Below are 18,521 nucleotides of genomic sequence, written 5' to 3' on the forward strand. Positions count from 1 at the left end.
GCCCCACTGCACTCAAAGCACAGAGAGTGTCAAAATAGCATTAGAAATGCAGTAAGTTGTAGTGCTTAGGGCATTGGACTAGGTCCTGGAGGACCAGGAAGCTCACTGGATGACAAGTGGATTGAATAGAGATGATACACCAATAATTTTCACCTACCATTTTAAAATCTATTAAGCAGCCCATTTTTACTTAAAAGCAGAACACAACATAATTCAACTGTAATTCAACTACTGCATAAATGCATGTTGTGCCTCTCTTCTAGGAATCCCATTTTTTAAAAAACCTGTTTATTCAAGTGATTTATCTCTGGTTGACAAATTCATTGAGAAATGGGAAGCAGAACATGGGAATAAGTAGACAAATTCTTCCAATGGAGGAACTGGAAACTTTTGCTTTTCAACTTGCTCACAAATGAACTAGAACTAGGTGTGAACAATGAGGTGGTCAAGTTTGCTGATGATATCAAAATATTCAGGGTGGTAAAAACAAGAAGGAATTGCGAAGAGCTCCAAAAGGATCTCTCCACTGAGTAACTGAGCAGTAAAATGGCAAATGAAATTGAATGTAAGCAAGTGTGAGATGGTGCCCATTGAGGCAAATTTAAAAATAATAATAATAATAATAATAATAATAATAATAATAATTTATTTATATCCCGCCCTCCCCAGCCGAAGCCAGGCTCAGAGCTTCTAACAACAGTAAAATAATACAACATTCTAAAATCATTTCATTATAAAATCAGTTCAAATCAGATTAATGGCAAGCATTTGGCTAGAGTTCTGTGAGGATTGCCAAAGGAGGGGGTCAGACTGTGCCTTGGCCAAAGGCCTGGTGAAACAGCTCTGTGTTGCAGGCCCTGCAGAAAGATGTCAAGTCCCGCAGGGCCCTAGTCTCTTGTGACAGAGCGTTCCACCAGATCGGAGCCACAGCCGAGAAAGCCCGGTCTCTGGTTGAGGCCAGCCTAACCTCTCTGTGGCCCGGGACCTCCAAGATGTTTTTGTTTGAAGACAGTAAGGTCCTCTGTGGGACATACCAGGAGAGGCGGTCCCATAGGTACAAGGGTCCTAGGCCATATAGGGCTGTGTCTACATTTCACAGATATGCTCATGGGGTTTGAACTAACGGTGACTGGCCTTTGGATTCCAACCCAGAATGGCCCTGAGAATGAGGGGACACTTAAGATGCAAGCTATTTCTGCTTACATGATTACTAAAAAGAGCAAAAAAAGAGAGAGAGAGAGAGAAGAAAGAGGCTTTGGAATAGGAGGGTCCACGGGGAAAATGCTCGTCAAAATCTGCTCAGATTGGCTTCCAAAGCAGTTGCTGGCAACAGGGAAGAGGAAAGAAACAGAGGAAATTGGAGGGGAAGAAAATAAGGGATTGCTGAGCCTAATCTGCCTCTGAGCTTTTCCCACTAGCGCCTTGAGTCTAGACTGACAGGCGGAGAGAGGTCTGTAGGGGGTTACACTTGGCCGTCCCATTTTTGCATCATGCCCACTGAAAGGGAGACATCTGCAGAAGGCAAAGCAAGGAGGAAGCCAACAGCACTGCCGTTAAAACAAAACAAAAGTGTGCAGAAAGCCAAAGGGGGATCTATTAGACGACTCCGGCAGATGAACTTTGGCCTGAAGAATGTGCATCTTCGAAGCTACTTGACAAGGTGATTTCCTGCCTTGCATTGTTTGATTAACCCCAAAAGAGCTGGCATGGCACTGCTGTCAGGAAGAGCCTCATTCAGCTTATTGTGTTAGCAACCTGAGGGCACTAATATCAGTGATATAAAATTAGAAGTCTTCATGCTTGGGCTGTTAGTCTGTCCCCTGGCACTGTGGAATCAGAGAGGTAGGATTGATCTTGACCTTCCTGTTTAGCTATTTACCAGTAAGTGGTAATTCTTTAGTCACTTACCTGGGTGTAAGTCTTACTGACCTCAGTAGAGGTGTCTTCTGAGTCGACATGTAGAGGACAGGGCTGGCAGTCTTTAAGATTCCACTCAATTTGTTTGTTTGTTTAGACTATTTGCCAAAAAAGTAAACATGGTGACTTACTTAAGGCAGCTCACAATGTAAGAAAATGTATGTTTAGCCTGGAAAACAGGAGACTGAGAGGAGATGATGATGATGATGATGATGATGAAGATGATTTATTTATTTATTTATTTATTTATATGGGTGGGGACCCATCTGGGTGGGTTTACCCAGTCACTCTGGGTGGCTTTCAACAAAATATTAAAAATACAATAAACATCAATTGTTAAAAAACTTCCCTAAACAGGGCTGCCTTCAGATGTCTTCAGATAGTTGTTTATTTCCTTGACAACTGATGGGAGCGCGTTCCATGGGGCGGGCGCGATATGATAGCCATCTTCAAATATCTTAAGGGCTGTCACATGGAGGGGGGAACATGGTTGTTTTCTCCTGCTCTTGGGAGTAGGACTCAAGGCAATGGCTTCAAGTTGCAAGAAAGGAGATTCCGACTGAACATTCAGAAAAACCTTCTGACAGGAAGAGCTGGTCAGCAGAGGAACAGAGTCCCTTGGGAGGTTGTGGACTCTCCTTCCTTGGAGGGTTTTAAGCAGAGGTTGGATGGCCATCTGTCCTGGATACTTTAGCTGAGATTCCTGCATTGCAGGGGGTTGGACTAGATAACCCTTGGGTTCCTTCCAACTCTACAGTTCTATGAATCTACAATTCTAGGTGCGACACATAAAGAAAAATGAATGGGAGGGAGGAGGGGAAAGCAAGCTCTGGCACATGTTATTAAAGCTATAGAGTCAAATATATATGTTCTGGATGGAGCTCAATGGCACACACAGGAGATCATTCCATCAGCATAATTACTTCTGCCTGAAAGGTGGAATAATTTCCCCTCCTATGTGCTGTTTGAGGGGTTATCCTGACCCAACTGAGCAGACTTTGTGAGGGCGCAGGGTGCACGGTGTGAGGAAAGGGGGAAGTTCCACTGTGCTGGTGGGACTTGTGCTGGCTTCTGCTAGTAAATGAACCTAGTTAAATATGCCATTGTGTATAAATGGATATGGAAGTGGGGTTTAAAAGAAAAAAACAAAAAAATTCCAAAAAATGGGATTATGCTTTGCAGAATTAGGTCCTCCTGTCAGGTTTCCCACAAGCATCGGGATGGCCACTGTGAGAACAGGATACTAGAGCCATTGGCTTGATCCAGCAAACACTTCTTAAGTTTGTAGAATCTTGGGAACTTATTGAGGGTTTAAATTTTATTTTTAAAATAAAGTATTAAGAACATTTTAAAACTGTGAAGCCAGAATAAAAAATATACAGCCCTCCTCAGTATCCCAGCATACAAAAAATCAATTACAATGAAAGAGAGCTAAATATAAATCCTTTTAAAGGCATAATAGTGAGAACAACAACAACAACAACATCATCAATCTGTGCTTTTCCCAAAAAAAGTTTAGGGGTACTCTCATTTTGTCTCAATAAAATCGCCATTTTATAGTTCAAATCCAGAAAAAAATACTGCTTCACACATTAAACATTCGTTTCTGTCTGAGACTCAGGAAAAACAGTGACAGAAAATGAGGCCGCCATTGGGGGTAGCAACGGAACTGATGATTCACTGTGCTAGAGAAGAAACTATTTATTTATTTTTTTAAAAAAGTTTCTTCTCCCGTTAGCTTCACAAATTGTTTAGGGGTATGTGTACCCACCCCTGCGTCCCCCCAGAAAAAAGCACTAATAATAATAATACCAGATTAATGCAGTTGCAGCTACACTGAATCACTATAATATTAGATTTCTGTATTTTCAAGGTAGAGCAGCTTTCATTTAAATGTCAGCATATGGAAGAAAAGAGCACCACATAGTAAAAAACAATTCAGATTTAATTGAATCCTCAGTTCCCCTGATGTGATTTGTTAGATGGTCTATTACAGCATAGTTCCAAATCTGTGCATATAAAAGCTTAATCTCTCTCTTTCTCTGTGTGTGTGTGTTGTGTTGGTGAGATAAATTGAAATTGTTCCATCAGAGCAGCTGTATGTAATAATTGACCATATTGTGGCATAAGGTCACTAAGAAGACTGAAAGTGTGACATGAAACAACCTCCCCTCTATCTCTCCCCCCCCCCTTTATTTATGGATGTTTCCCCTTTTAAAAAAGCCAGAGGGTAATTTTGTACACAAAGTCTTTGCAAAGAATGTGCTCAAAAATGGATGGTCCCCACTAACGCCAGAATGTGGGAGCAAGGAGCAGAGGACTGTAAGTAATTACCACTGGACTTAGCCAATAATTCATGCTATATTTCTGTTTAATAAGATGTAACTTACTTGGCAATCCTGAGGGATGAAAGGCAAGCTTGCAATATAAGACTTGATTATCATCTGAAGCACTTCAGCTTTTCTTTCCCACCATGAGAAAGTTCATTTGGAGTCATCAATTACAATTAAAGGATCATTTTTGCTTAACCTGCTGAAAACAGATTAAATTACGGGCAATCCAAATGGGCTGATTATATAATCAACAGCTTATATTGCATAAAAGGCAGATAAAACAGGAATCTTGTCATGATGCAGGAAAAAAATACACATGATATTTCTTAACCAGAAAGAAAATCATTCAAAGGATTTACTTCCCTGTAGTTATAAATTTAAAATCTTCTGTCACCATGCGGTTTGCATTATAGATGTCAACTTGGTAAAGAGTCACGGCAGAGGCAACACAATTAATAGTGAATATGAATAAATAAAATGATCAGATTCTAGTCAGGCCATTAATAAAACTGCAGCCTCTCAAAAAAAGGGAAAAAAAGAAACTTGTTCCAGAAATTTTCCATAGTACTTATGTAGACAGGGACAGGAAAAGCAATGGAGGAGAATAGGGGATTGTCAGAAGACACAAAATTCTTTGTTGGCCAGTTATTTACTAGCACAGTGGACTAAGTACATAAGGGCTCGTCTAATCAAGCATGTTCTTTTCACATTCTGGCCAACCAGATGCATAATGGAAGCCAACAAGTAGACCCTGAAATCACTTTCCCCACCTGTGATTCCTGCAACAGGTAGGAGCGTTTCCACCCCCATCGCTCAGCCCAGACACTGAGGTCCTCCTCCTAGGGTCATCTGCTAGTTCCCTAACTGTGAAAAGCAAAGTTACGGGGAACCAGGCAGGGGGCCTTCTCAGTAGTGGCACCCTCCCTGTGGAACACCCTTCCTTCAGATGTCAAGGAAATAAATAACTGTCTGACCTTTAGGAGACATCTGAAGGCAGCCCTGTTTAGTTTTTAATGTTTCATGTTGTATCTGCTGGGAGCTGCCCAGAGTGGCTGGCGAAACTCACTGGTGGAGGAAGGGGGTGCGGTAGGTGCGGGCCACCCCAGGTGTCATCCCTGAGGGGGGGGGTGACACCCCCCCCCAGGATGCTTGCCCCCGGGTGCACAGCATGTGCACTGCTCCGGGTGCCGGAGCAGCTAGCTCTGCCTCTGGTGAAACCCAGACTGATGGGTGAGGTATAAATAATCAAATTAGTAGTAGTAGTATTCAGAGGCATACTGCCTACAACTGGAGGTTTCAAATATTTTGATCTTTCCTCATAGGTAAATTGCTTCATCCCCTTAATCATTTTGGTTGCAGTTTTCCAACCCATTTCCAACTCTACAATATCCCTTTTCAGGTGAGGTGTATACAGTACTACTACTACTAATAATATATTTATACCCTGCCCATCTGGCTGGGCTTCCCCAGCCACTCTGGGTGGCTCCCAACAAAATATTAAAATACAGTAATCCATCAAACATTAAAAGCTTCCCTAAACAGGGCTGCCTTCAGATGTCTTCTAAAAGTCTGGTAGTTGTTGTTCTCTTTGACATCTGGTGGGAGGGCTTTCCACAGGGCAGGTGCCACTACCGAGAAGGCCCTCTGCCTGGTTCCCTGTAACTTGGCTTCTCGCAGTGAGATTACCGCCAGAAGGCCCTTGGCACTGGACCTCAGTGTCCGGGTAGAATGATGGGAGTGGAGACACTCCTTCAGATATACTGGACCGAGGCCGTTTAGGGCTTTAAAGGTCAACACCAACACTTTGAATTGTGCTCAGAAATGTACTGGGAGCCAATGTAGGTCTTTCAGTAATCCAAATATAGTCGCAATAAAGGTTTGTATTATTAAATTGTTATTTATTTTCAGTTCCTTTTCTGATTAGCCCTAAAATGGCTCGTATCAATGGCTTCAAGTTACAAGAAAAGATATTCTGACTAAGCACCAGGAAGAACGTCCTCATGGTAAGAACTGCTTGACTGTGAAACAGTCTCCCTCGGGAGGTGGTGGACTCTCTTTCCTGGGAAGTTTTTAAGCAGAGGTTGAATGGCCATCTGTCCTGGATGTTTTAGCTGAGATTCCTGCATTGCAGGGGGTTGGACTAGATGATCATTGGGGTCCCTTCCAACTCTACAATTCTATCATTCTATGTTCATATGATTCTAAAAAGTGCACACTGTTTCACACCTACACTTGTAAATTCATAGGGACAGTGTATACCTTTGTTTAGAATAACGTTTGAACAAGCCTTGCGTTTCCATGATACATGTGTTCACTACAGCCGGCCTTGGGGATACAGTAACATCTTAGATATACTCCTAAGATGTAATATACAAGGAAGCACACTTTCAGGTAGACCTATGCAGACTTATTCCCCTTTGTTTTATTTTCCTTTGTTAGCAACCTCAGACTTGTGTGGCATGACTAAACAGCAATTGCAATTTATAGCACCTTTGTAGTGAAAACCTACAAACGTCTACTTAAAATTAAATCCAAAGATTTTAATGTAGCTTACTCCTGGGCAAATGGGTACAGGATTGCGGCCTTAGTTTCTCAGATGGAAATTACTATGCAAGTTCAAAGCATTATTATTGTTATTCAAAATGGAAAAAAGAGAGACCTGTGTATTTTTGTTCCACTCTAGCAACAACAGTGTAGAAGATTGATTTCCTTTCCATTAAAATTGTACATTTTACTTATGACCCAAGGGGCTTAACACAATATATTGGGTAATCATAACAGTAATAATAATAATAAATTTCATTTATAGGCATCCATGCCTGAAGGCCACTTGGCATCCTATAAAATAATAAAAACAATTTTCCAATATAGAAAACCCCAAGAGCTTGTAAACAAGTTCCCCCGCTTCCATCCCACCCACTCTGTAACTATAAAGACAAAATATTACAAAAATCTGAGCAATGAAACTAAATCCCCAAAATTTAATCCAGATCTCACTGGGATGGCAAACCAGTGTCTGGGTTGGGACACTTTATATTGCAAATGGAAGAGTCTTCTATGCAAAAACCTCCCTTCACATAAAAATCTAGGTTCTAGGCTATCCAGGGAGGTTGAAGCTGGAATCTTTCTCCTTGATAATATAGTTTCCTGCATGCAGGTAACCTTTTGCACAGGAGGAAATTATTTCATGTGAGCACCACCTTCTGTCTGAAGTGGTTCAGTTTAGACGTGGGTCAAAACTAATCTCAGTGGCTCTTTGGGAATGATTAACCTCAAAATTCAGGCCTTGAAAGCTCAATTTTTTTATTAAAGCATTAGATAATGTGATAGTGAGTCACCTACGTCTGAGGTGAAAAGATAATCTAAACATGTCAATATTCAAAACTCTTTTTATGAAATGGGAAGTCTCTTAATCAATGTTAGCTATCAAGGCTTTCCCCCCCGTTCTGGTACCTCTCAGGTGGGTGCCATTGCTATTCTAAGAGAACGAGGGAGGTGTTCATGGTGAAATCAGGCACCTCTTTTTCTAGAAAAAGAGCATTGGTTATTCCAGTATTCAACAAAATGTACATAGATCATTGTTGTTAAAGTAGGTTGCCTAGATCTTTCACGGTTAATAAAGTCATTTATTTTGATAGTTGTCAAGAAGCAGGCATATCTAACATATAGCTGTGAACTGCTCTGTGGTCTTCAGTTGAAGAAGAAGAAGAAGAAGAAGAAGAAGAAGAAGAAGAAGAAGAAGGGGAGTTTGGATTTGATATCCCGCCTTTCACTCCCCTTCAGGAGTCTCAAAGTGGCTAACATTCTCCTTTCCCTTCCTCCACCACAACAAACACTCTGTGAGGTGAGTGGGGCTGAGAGATTTCAGAGAAGTGTGACTAGCCCAAGGTCACCCAGCAGCTGCATGTGGAGGAGCGGAGACGCGAACCCGGTTCCCCAGATTACGAGACTACCGCTCTTAACCACTACACCACACTGGCGGTATACACATTTAAAATAATAATAACATATTGAAATACCATTTTTATTTGGGGAAAGACCACTAGAGATACCTTTAGTACCTAGTTGCTGTTTATGATCTGTTCTATATAGTATATCTGATGATCAAAGCCTGTTAGCTAGAATAATGGTGGAATTTAAATTCTATTGGGGGAGGGGCTAGTTTTATTCCACATTTCCTTTAAGCAAGGAAGGAAACTAATAGCCTATAGCTGGAGTGCTCCCCCTCCCCCAATTATTAGGCAGCCTTACTAAATTCTAATCAGATCTGGTGAAACATTTAACTAAAGTTTCATTCATAATAGCCCCATTCACACTATACATTCCAGACCCTCCAAGTATCCCTATTTTCCAGGGATGTCCCTGATTTAGAGAAGCCATACCAGTTTCTGATTTGATCCCAGAGTGTCCCACTTTAAATTTATAGTTTAGATAGGGCCCCCAAAATATGATTGGTTGATTGGTTGATTGATATACCATCCTTCATCTGAAGATCATAGGGTGGTTTACAGTATAAGTAATTTAATGACACACATCTCTCTCTTGGATTTTATATATAATGCTCCAGTTATGCTTGACTGCAAGTCTTCCATAATCATTATTCCCTTATTGCTAGATTGGAGCAACTTTATCACAAAGCCTGGACAGCCATGAAAGAGGCGGTTTCTGCTGGAAAATATACTCCCAGCCTCTGAACCACTGCCTGCCTGGAGACTAGAGTAGCTCCCAAGAATACATGTTGGTCGGTCATCCCTGGTATAAGAAAACAAAAATGTCTGGCTCCTCTATGGACATGTGAATTTAAAGAAAGCATTTCTAAATATTTGAACTCACATGGGTCCAGAGAAGCCAGCTTGCATGATACACTTAACTGCAATCTTCCATCATCATCATCATCATCATCATCATCATCATCATTAACTTTTGATAAAATTTCTCAGCAGAGACTGAGTAAACTTATTATGCATGGGATAAGAGTACAGGTTCTCTTACAGATCAATAAATGCTTGAAGAACAAGAAGCAGAGAAGAAGAATTAGTGGAGAGAGGTAAGATGTTCAGCCAAAGACCGGTGCTGTTGGACTGGTGAATAGGTGACATAAAGGTGAGAAATGATTTGACCAAGTTTACTGGTAACATTCATTCAGGATGGTAAAGCAAAACAAACAAGGTTGTGTGGGCAGTTCTCAGAACTGTGTGATTGGGTATTAAAATGGCAAATGTGGTTCAATATACATATATGTGTGAAGTTTTAACTTCACATATATACTGATGGAATCTGAACTGACAGCAGCTTACTAGGAAAGTGGTTTTGAAGACATGGTGGATAGTTCAATGAGAAAATTGACCCAGTGTGCAGAAGCAGTGAAAAGAGAGGACTCCATGTTAGTGATCATTAGGGAAGGGAACTGAAACAACATTGCCAATATCATAATGCCTTTGTACAAATCTATGGTGCAACCACAGTTAGAATACCTGTGTACAGTTCATCACAGCTCAAAGGGGATATTTTAGTGCTAGGTAAGATGCAGAAAGGGATAACTAGGGAGGTATAGAAATCAGAAAAGAAAAGGCATGTGAGAAGGGGCATTATATAAATTTGTGCATGGGGGAACATATGCACACAAATGCACATCTCTGTGCATGTAAGGCTGAGATGGTGCCATCATTGGAACATCACTAGAAACAAAAATCATGTAAGTTTGCAACAACCAATTGTATTGAATGGCAGTGTGATCACCTTTTGATGAGGAAAGGCAAACATGGAGGAAAATAGCTCTCAGAAAAAGCAGTAATGGGAACAACAAAGCAATTAATGGAATCAAAGCAAAGCAAATGCTCAAAAAGGTGAGTTCTTGGTGTTCAATGGGCTATGTTGAATGTGCTTCTTTCAAGTGAATATTGAAATAATGGAATATTCAGCCCTACCGTAATTAAAATTTAGCTCCCATTATTAGTCTTCCTCGTGTGCTTTTCCTGTATCTTGAGTAACTTAATAGTGGAATGAATATGAGCACAGATGCTAAGAAACATCTCTTTACATCCACACTTGGTACCCATCAGTCATGTTCTCCTTTTAAGCCTTTTGTGTTGTGTCAATGCAATTTGATAGTTATGAGTTTTTCCTACATAATCACATTTGACTGGACTTAACTGTCCAGGGGTCATTTATCTTTTTACCTTACCTTATTACTCTTCCGTTGGTGTCCAAAAATTTCTCTGGCATACTTAAATTTAGCAGTGATGAAGGTAAGAAATGTGCTATACGTTACCAAGACTCAAAACTTTTCCAAGGGGACTGAAGTGCAGAGAGATGATCACTAAGAAGTCACAGATTATACTTAGCTAACTCAAAGTGTACATTGCATCCAGGAGGCTAAGAAATAAATGCTTCATTTCCAACGCACAATGAAAGTCATTTTGGATCCTGTGAATTCTCCCAAGGGCCATGCCACTGATTCATGTCCAAGGATTAATGCATTTTCTAATATCATTGATCGTGGGGAAAGCATTCAGTGACCTTGCTTCACATGTAATAAATTAGTGGATGCTGGGTTCCTGAGTGCAATAGGAATTTTACCTCCCTGGTACAATGAACACTTGTTTGTGAATTTGTTTGCTAATAGGATCAATAGAGGCCATCATCATTAATCATCTTGTACTTTTGACTTTCGGCTTTCCAGAAAAGACCTTTAGCTGTTCTACATTGTTGATTTTTCAGATATTGACTTGCTGTTTTTTAATGTCTCTCTCGGGTTGAGAGTTGGACAGTAACGCAAACTTGATTCTTCCACCCAAATCCCAAACTCGCTTCCTTAGAATAAAATCCAGTGGATTTCAATTGTATCCCCCACCCCTTGTTGGTGTCCATGAGAGGTTTCACTTTTTTGAAAGCAAATGAAATTTAGTCATTAGTTAGCATTGGGCATAGTTGCTGCTGGAAGCTTAAGGAGGTAGCGCTCATTCTTATGTAGTCACCGGGTTTTCCCTAAGCAGCGAAATCCTCTGTAGATGCATTTAGATGCCCAAGTCCCATCAGCCCCAGTCAGTGTGCCCAATAGTCAGGGTGGTATTGTCCAATAATGTCTGGAGTCCACAGTTTCCATTTTCCTGCCCTAAGTCAAAATTTGTTCCTCCTTAGCAAAGCATATGAGGCATTTCAAATACAGTGGTACCTCGGGTTACAGACACTTCAGGTTTCAGATGCTTCAGGTTACAGACTCCTCTAACCCAGAAATAGTACCTCAGGTTAAGAACTTTGCTTCAGGATGAGAACAGAAATCGTACGGTGGCAGGGAGGCCCCATTAGCTAAAGTGGTACCTCAGGTTAAGAACAGTTTCAGGTTAAGAACAGTTTCAGGTTAAGAACAGACCTCCAGAATGAATTAAGTTCTTAACTGTTCTACCACTGTAAAGCCAATAGTATAGAAAGCCTAAATGTAACTACTTTTTCTAGACTTGACATTTGTTCAGTTGAATACTTTATCTGCTAAGCTTGTTTTTCATAGGGAACCAACAGACATACCTTTCATAATTAAACTAAGCTCATCTTGATTCAATTCTTGCCAGCATTATAAAACCAGCATCCTGAAATCAAAGAGGAGCTTTGTTAAGAAACATCCCAGCATAATCATATTCTTAAGACTGCAGAGTCAGTGAGGAAGAGCACTCTGACCAATCTTGATTACATTATCACCTTGGAAATAACAGCACAGAATGTAATGAAATCAGATGAGGTTTTAGTTTTATATTTTTAAAAGGAAATTATTTAATATTATGACTCATCAAGCAAGCTAATTTCTTGTGTGTGCAACACTGATATACCTTTCTGCAGTAACTATGAAATATCTATAGCAATACATCTGGATTGTATTTTGCAAATGATTTTGATCTGAAAATATAATCTGAGACATTCTAAAGAAAAAGACCTTGCTTTTTTTCGGTTCAGAATGTGGTTGCCTTCAGGGCATCACTTTGGCTAACAAGAAAATATGCAGCTTAGAAATTGTCTGAAGTGGGGCTTGCCGAGAATAGTGTGTACTGACCACAAGATTCAGTTTAGACTCCAGTTTGCCACTTCTTAAAACAGTCTGATTTGGCTCCGATCAAGTTGGGGCAGGGGGAGCCTTAAGTCTGCTTTGTTCCCCACACCCTTATTAACTATTGGGGCATTTTAAAAATATAGCTATGTTGTTGCTTTTGACAAAAGGGAATGGAATTTTTGAACACAGCAGTCCCTCCTGAGTGGATCTAGGGACTTTTGTGCTGGACACCCCTAAAATATGACTCTGACCCTGAACAACATATAGCCTTTTAAAAATTATTATTATTATTTGACAAAATCAAATGAAATTTGCAGGAACGGTTACTCCTTCTGAGGGCATGAATCCTGTCAAATTTCAGTAGAATGTTTGCAGTGGTTTTCTTATACAGGCAGCTATTACAGTTTGCGGGTGCATAAAAAGGAATTACTTGTTATCCCCTGTGGGTTTGGAGGGCAATTGCTTTGGAAATTGCAAAAATGGAAGAGATGTCCTTGGGTAAGAAACCTGCCAAATTATGGTCAAATAGGTCCATGGACTAGGAACTTTAGAAGTTGGTTTTGGTGTGGGAAGAACAAAAGGGCTTGGGTCTCCAAGGTAAACTTATTCTCTCTGGTTACAAGTTAGAACAGTCTACTGTGAAGGATTTCTCCATCCCATCATTTCCTGCCTGACATCTTCCTTAAGCTTCAAGACATAAGTTTCACTCTAGGAAAGCTACTCCTCCCATCCCCTAGCACTAGGATTGGACAGTGCTTGTAAAATCACCCCCTTTGATTACCAGGTAGTCCTGTCAGTCACAAAAGAGAATTTTCTCCATACTCTCTATCCCCTGTAGTGCTTGCTCTCCCTTCCCCCTTCATTCCATCAAGGAAGATGAGATATATTCTTTTTGCTTTTGGCAGAAGCTTGTCAATAAGTCTTTTTATGTCTGGATCGCTGAGATACCATGAAGTGCTTCAGGGGTTCCTGCTTCAACTTGTGTTCACCTCATAAACATTCCACTTTAACTTTTGCAAACCCCAAATACCACTGAGGCTTCTTGCTCAGGATTCATTTGAATCCAATGCATACCTAACAGAGAGGAACTATTCGGCGTTACTATTTTTTTCTACATTACAAATCAACAAAACAGAAACAGAAGCATATCTTAAGACATTTTTATTTAGGATAACTTTTAATTCTCAAGAGTAATGCAGGGATAAATTTTTGAAGCAGTATTGGCAGTTTGGTGGGGGCTTTCCCCATTTACTTATAGGTTTTATGGATTTTTACATTATCTTCCTCCTCAAGGAAGGCTAGGAAAAGGAAGGGAGAAGTTCCTGTTCAATACATTTCCCTCTGTTTCCACCCTGCTTCTTACAAATAAGGTAGCTTACTTTTCCCAACAAATTCATACCTATAACCAAACAAATTATTTGTCTGGTTTTTTCCTCTCCTCTTCATCCAATGAATCCAGAGACAGTGAGCAGAGGTACCGTAATTCAGACAAACATTTTATTTTAGCTAACTAATTACAAATGTTTGCTTTAAAAAAATAAATACAAAGTGACCCATTTCTAATTATTCTATATTTTCATGATTTAGGATACTATTTCTTGTCCAGAAGATCAGCTGGGAAGCATACAGTACCCAGATATGAAAGAGAGATTCCTGCTATCATTGATATATTGGGATGGGACAGTTCCAGTCCTCTAGTCACCTCACAACATTAGAAGGTCCCTTCTCCCCTCATTGCTTTCCTATTAAATGGTTGCACTAAATGAGGTCCCTCCCAAATTAATGAGCCTAAACAACACCAATGGTCCCCAATTAGAAGGCATATGGCTAGCAGAGCTGGCAAATCCCTCTGCCTGGGATCTTGGCTAACAGCTAGCATCTGGTGTATTCTGCACTGGTCTAGATGCCCCAGAATTGCACTCATGTCGAGTCTGCAGGCTTCCCATAGGCCTCTAACTGGCCAGTGTGGGGGACAGGAAACTAGATTAAATAGACCTTTGGTCTGATACAGCTGGGCTCTTCTTCTGTTCTCTATTAACACACAAGGGAAATTCTTCTATGTGCCACCGTTATTTTTTAGACTTGTTCTTGGCACAGCAAAGCTTTAGAACAACTGCTCTGAAGGATGCTGCCCCTTGCTCCTAACCCGCCCTCTACAAGATGCTGAAAGGAATATTAAATATGGCATTAGTGCCCTTAATACATTACAAACTTGCAGGGTGCGTCTCCACTTCCAGTTAATTGGCCTTGTTTCACAAGCACTTTCATTTATCCTGAAGGACAAGCACTTTAGGCAACATTTGTCAGCCTAGCTGCCAGCTCCCCAAAGCAAGCCTAGCTCAGGGTGACCTCATGCACCAAGCATGCAGGGGTCTGACCATGAGCAGAACCCTTGAACAAATATAGACACGAAGGCCAAGCACCATATCAGTTGCAATGATAGGCAGAGTTTGCGATAAACCTTTATCACATTTGGAAAGGGAGAAAGGAAAAAGAAACTTGGTCCGATTCCAGCTCCAGAGATTGAGACTCCTTATTATTATTATTTTTACCCTCCACTTTCCAAGTCTTGCCATATCAAATTAAGCCAAATAAGGCTGACCACTCGCCCCACTTATTTATAACATCACAGGAAACTTGGAATGACTTATTAAAAGATGGAAATAGCTTTCTTCATCTTGGAGGCAGGCTTGTCTCTGCCAAGGAACACAGCAGCTGGCTGCGCACACAAACACAACCCCACAAAAAAGTGCCCCCAACACTGAAGGTTACAAAAACATACCTGGCCTTGCTTAGCAAGATGAACAAGACATTGGTGTTCCTGCTTTGATACAACAAGCGACTTTCTCTGAGGGATTGTATCGTCCTTGACTCTCTGGCATAGCCTGATAAATATGAATGACAAAGTGGAACAGAAAATGACTAATTGATGCATTTATCGCAGTCTTGGCAGCAGGACTGAGATCACCATGACTTTGCCTTGGGATGTACTTCAGAACTCAACCCAACCCTATCTTCTCCTACCTACAGCATGGCATAAAAACCATGGCTCTGATAACATAGCAACGTGGTAGCTCCTCTGCCCAGTGGGGTGGCAGCCTGGGAAAGGGGACCCCTAAGTTGTGGAATTCCCTCCCCACAGAGTTGTGATTGGCACCTTCATTATACAGCTTCTAGAGAACACTGATGAAACTAGTGGGTCGTGGCTTGATCCAAGGACAGGAGCACTACCACCATGCAAAAACTTGGTTATCTAAGTTTATTTTAGAATAAGATGTTCTGTTTCCCCTATCCCCTTGATAATTATCTTATGTATAACTTTTTTTAAAAAAACAAACAAACACAGTTTTGTGGGTTGTAGCTGTGTTTTATTGAATAGAGAGAGATGAGGTGAGTGGAAGAGCTGCAGGCCTCAAGTGGGGTCATGCTTTTCGCAAGCCCTGAACATGGCTGTGTCATCAGAAAAGGCCTTGAGACAATGGTTTCTCTCTGATCCTGTTTTAATATGATGGCTATGTGTTCCCTCCACTGTCAGAAGCAGCATGTCTCTGAATACCACTTTCAGGGAACTACAAGAGGGGACGGGACATGGGTGGTGCTATGGGTTAAACCACAGAGCCTAGGACTTGCCGATCAGAAGGTCGGCGGTTCGAATCCCCACGACGAGGTGAGCTCCCATTGCTCGATCACTGCTCCTGCCAACCTAGCAGTTCGAAAGCACGCCAAAGTACAAGTAGATAAATAGGTACCGCCCTGGCAGGAAGGTAAACAGCATTTCCGTGCACTGCTCTGGTTCACCAGAAGCCGCTTAGTCATGCTGGCCACATGACCTGGAAGCTGTTCGCCGGCTCCCTTGGCTAGTAAAGCGAGATGAGCGCTGCAACCCCAGAGTTGGTCATGACTGGACCTAATGGTCAGGGGTCCCCTTTACCCTTTACCTTACAAGTGGTAAGTTGCTGTTGCACACAGGCCATGCTTGTGGGCTTCCTATAAGTCCCATAGAGCTCCCAATAGGACCTAACCCAGCAGGGCGCTCCTGACGTTCTTCACATGTGTAGCAACATATCAACATTTCTCGTAATATGTTTCATTTCATTCTCTCTCACCCCGCCCTCTGCCAATTCCTTAATTAAAAGGGACTGGTTTTTAAAGGTGATATATATGCTGAGGGTTCTCTTGAGATTTAGTGTTGAAATAATGGCAGCAGAATAGCATACAAAATAATATAAAGGCATATCCCAGCTGCCTTACTGGGATATAGCATGTTGCATATGATGAATTTATTGGCAGGGAATGTAAGCTTAAAAAAGTAAATCCATCAACACTATCAAGATGGATGTGCGGGTAGTAAAATATACACACACCTGCAAGCTGTTCTCAGAAAAGAGAAATGACCAGTTCCTTCTTGATCTCCTCTTCACCCCCAATTTCCTTAGAGGTAATTGTTTCCTTAGAGAGAAAATTCAGTCTCTAACATTCCAACTGTTGGAGTCTGGTGGCTTCCTTTCTTTGGCTTTTTCTGATGCTTAACTGTAGTAGGAACCCCAAAATTAAATAATTCTATTTGTGTGATAAGAACATAAGAGCCTGCTAGATCAGGACAGTGAGCCATCTAGCACAGCATCCTGTTCTCACAGTGGCCAAACAGATGCCTATGGAAAGTCAGCAAACAGGACCTGAGAACAACAGCCACTTTCCTCTCCTCTAGTTTCCAGCAACTGATTTTCAGAGGCGTTACTGCCTTTGACCATGGAGGCAGAATATGGCCGTCAGGGTTAGTAACCATTGATAGCCTTATCCTCTATGAATTTGTCTAATCCTCTTTTAAAGACATTCACATTGGTGGCCATCACTGCCTCTTGTGGGAGCAAATTGCATAGTTTAATTACAGAAGATCATGATCTGGTTTTGACAGTCCTGGACATCTGTGAAGACCTGTAGTACTGAGATTGTCCCAGCAACTATGGGCCAGTTGACGTGGCAGAACATGTGGAGACTGGGAGTGGTGATAGTACATATGACCCCCTTCCTCCACCATGTGTTCCTCATAACCAGTCAATAGCATACAGTCCAATGTTTTCTGACTCAAAACCAGGATGCCTGCCTTCTGGGCATGCTCCCAGGAGAGGCACATGATCTGTGCCTCACTCTCGCCCCCCAAATGTGCTTTTCTGGGTGAGATCTCTTGCCTCGCCCCAAAGTGCGTGTGAGATAATGGCTGTCAAGATAAAAAAAATGGAATGTCCCTTTTTCCCCCAGGACACTTTGAAGATATGCAACAGGGCTTGTGTGAATGTCTACAAGAAATGGGGATTTTTGGAACCTGATGTTCAGATGAAGAGGATGCTTCACACTGAAGGCTGTCTGCGTGGTGGAGGGAAGGCGCTTACGTGACCCTATGGCTATGCTATTTCAGCACTGTTCACCCCCCAAAAAATGTATGAACCAGGACTCTGCCCTTCCTACTATTTCTTTCCCTTTCATCTGTGCTGGTATTCCAGTTCAAGTTTGGGCTTCTAGCCCTTCTAGGCAACGTTGCCCATGATGGTTGAGCCAGAGGCAATGGTGGGCAGAGCAAACAAATGTTACCTTTGCACAGTTCTCTGGTTTCTGCATATACTCATATACTCTGCCCTTCATCCAGGCAAACAGAGGCATTATCAAAGCTCAACAACACATTCCAGCTAGGCAAGGAGAGGTATGAAGCAAGGCTAGTGAGTGGTCTGGCCTGGAGAGAGAGAATGTTGACTGGTGGAGGTTGTGTGGCCCTGTGAGGGTCCTAAGCACCACACAGTGAGGCCTGCAGACTTGTATTTGACTCCCAAGCCTGAAGTTTTCCACCCCTGCCCTAAAACATCATTCCCAGCACATGGCAGGCCCAAACTTTTCTTGGAAGCTCCAAGGGAAGATATTCCGCAGCTTCTGCGCTGCCAAACTTTCCTTGCAGTTAGGATATGTCTTCATCGTTTAAAAAAGCCCCAGAGGTTCTCCATTGTTTTCATTGCATACCACTGACATCGGTCCCAGAGAGGTGACCTCTGTGGCGAGGCAAACGGTTTAAATAAATAAAAAACAGGAAGAGCTGTGTTTGGTTTCTCCCCTTCCATCTGTGCACCAAATGGATTTTTAACAGGAAAACTGGATGTTAATGGAGCCCATCCAGGAAAGTTACTCCAGCAAAATCTCCACTGGAAACCGCTGTCTCTCCTAGAAAGCCTGGATGTTTGCTG

General features: G+C 41.7%; 1 long non-coding RNA gene across 1 annotated transcript; it reads right to left on the reverse strand.

Moving 5' to 3' along the window:
• Nucleotides 1-2,347: 2,347 nt before the first annotated feature.
• Nucleotides 2,348-15,175, reverse strand: LOC310681514. The gene is made up of 3 exons (XR_014513367.1): nucleotides 15,074-15,175; nucleotides 4,308-4,446; nucleotides 2,348-2,692 (listed from the first exon to the last, which is right to left on the reverse strand). It is a non-coding gene; the product is annotated as an uncharacterized lncRNA (long non-coding RNA).
• Nucleotides 15,176-18,521: the final 3,346 nt, after the last annotated feature.

This window comes from Podarcis tiliguerta (assembly GCF_965153285.1).
Source record: "Podarcis tiliguerta genome assembly, chromosome: 1".
Lineage (NCBI taxonomy): Eukaryota > Metazoa > Chordata > Lepidosauria > Squamata > Lacertidae > Podarcis > Podarcis tiliguerta.